General features: G+C 59.0%; 1 protein-coding gene across 2 annotated transcripts in view; it reads right to left on the bottom strand.

Annotated features, from left to right (window-relative positions):
• HDAC7 (histone deacetylase 7) overlaps positions 1-2244 on the bottom strand; it is a 148361-nt gene that overhangs the window by 79354 nt on the left and 66763 nt on the right. The gene's annotated exons all lie outside the window — the stretch shown is intronic.

Below are 2244 nucleotides of genomic sequence, written 5' to 3'. Positions count from 1 at the left end.
CCAGGCATCAATCGCCCCCGTCCCAGGCATCAATCACTTCCACCCCTGGGCATCTATCACTTCCACCCCTGGGCATCAATGGCCCCCGCCCTGGGCATCAATCGCCACCGTCCCAGGTATCAGTCACTTCCAACCCTGGGCATCAATCGCCCCCACCCCGGGCATCAATCACTTCCACCCCTGGGCATCAATCACCCCCGCCCCTGGGCATCAATCACCCCCGTCCCAGGCATCAATCACTTCCACCCCTGGGCATCAGTCGCCCCCACCCCAGGCATCAAACACCCCCGCCCCAGGCATCAATCACCCACGCTCCAGGCATCAATCACCCCCACCGCTGGGCATCAATCACCCCCGCCCCGGGTATCAATCACTTCCACCCCTGGGCATCAATCACCCCCGCCCCTGGGCATCAATTGCCCCTGCCCCGGGCATCAATCACCCTCACCCCTGGGCATCAGTCACCCTCGCCCCGGGCATCAATCGCCCCCGCCCCGGGCATCAATCACTTCCACCCCTGCGCATCAATCGCCCCTGCCCCTGGTCATCAGTCGCCCCCACCCTGAGTATCAATCGCCCCCACCCCTGGGCAACAATCGCCCCTGCCCTGGACATCAATCGCCCCCACCCCAGGGAAAGCTGGGGGCCCACAGCTGCTGCTGCGGAGGGGGTTCATGTGCACTGCAGAGAGGCCCGGTGGAGGCAACTTGAGACCGCTGCTAACCAGGGGCCCTTGAGTCTTGGGAGGGGAGAGGGCTGCCTGGGGTGTAAAAACCTTGAGAACCGCTATGTAAAAAATGGAAGACGGGGCCCTCAAAGAGCCGCCCTGAGGCACGGCATGAAAACAAGACACTCACTTTTATCAGCACAAAGTCAGGCTCCCGATCTGTCAGCAGAGCGGTCCACCCGGCCGCCAGCCCCTCACAGCTCCAGGGAGCAAGGAAACCCACCCCCTGCCTGGGACTCCCTTGCCCCTAGCCTCCCAACCTCAGCCTTGGGCACACTGGCCGGGTGTGGGTGCAGGGGAGCCTCTCCTGCTTTGCAAAAGCCAGGATGAAAAACCCAACCCTGAAAGAGGTGGCCCCTTGTTTGCTCAGGGGGCTCGACCCCGTGCCCAGTGAACCGGCTGCAGAATTGCCTCCGGAGCATTCAAGGCACAATAATAGGATGCTGAAGCTGTGATCGCACAGGCTGTCAGCCACCCGGCTGGTTTTCCACTAACTTCCCGCACGGCAAACTTTCCGACGGGTAACATGGCACTTATTAACCAGATGGAGGTGCAAGCAAAATGCATCTTGTCCCAAATCCCGGAGCCTTTCAGTGGGTTGGGGGGGTGCAGGAACTGTCAAGGTCAGGTTGGTGAGAGGCAGGAACTTAAGAAACCGGCCTGTTGCAGCAACAACGGCTCGGCGAGAGGGTTTGCCGTTACTGCAGCTTTTTTATCTCGTTTTCCAAACTGCCTCCCTGAGCCGTCCCGCTCAGGCTGGCGGGCTTGGGGAGCTCAGCACACAAACTGGAGTGACAGCCACAGAGCTTATAAAGGCTTTAAAATTGCAATGTTGATGCCATCTTTTAAAGCGGGCGGCTGTCTGAACACTGCTCTGCCGCAGCTCGGATGTCAGGAGCAAGAGGCCGCAGGGACAGGTTGGCTCTTGGATGTGCAGACATCTCCCTAGGCTCCCTATCACAAGCCCATTTCCACATCCAGAGAGGGTGACAGAGCTGCTCCTACTCGGTCATCAGATATTTCTGAGTTGGTCATGGGGGAGTTTTACAACCGATTTCACTCATGCAGGATCAGGCCTTCTGTGAGGGGCGTGGGAGACTGGCACGGGAAGGATGAAACTTCCCCTGGCAGATTGCTACCACTTCCTACAAACGGCCCCTCTCCATCTCGGTAACCGCGGACAGTCCGAGCAGTCACATCCCTGATGTTTGATTCATCCTATTTTGAAAGACAAGGGCGGCTACAGAGCAGGAGGCAAGTCGGAGCTGGAGCAGTAGGGGAGCTCGCCCCATTGACTGCTGTGTGCTTGCTGAATGGAGTCAGCGTGGGGTTTGGTACATCTAAGAGTATGAATGAAAGACAGAGCGCCCTGGACAACAACCCCCTGCTTTTTAGGCTGCCACACACCAGCTTCCTTGGCAAGGGTCAGGTCATAGCATCCTAAAGCATGAGGGTTGGGAGGGACCTCAGGAGGTCACATCTGGTCCAACCCCCTGCTCAGAGCAGGACCAGCCCCA

This window comes from Gavialis gangeticus, unplaced genomic scaffold (genome assembly GCF_001723915.1).
Source record: "Gavialis gangeticus isolate Ggan-Ray unplaced genomic scaffold, GavGan_comp1, whole genome shotgun sequence".
NCBI classification, from domain to species: Eukaryota; Metazoa; Chordata; order Crocodylia; family Gavialidae; genus Gavialis; species Gavialis gangeticus.
Note: the sequence above shows the minus strand (reverse complement) of the source record. Positions and strands in the feature narration are given on the sequence as shown.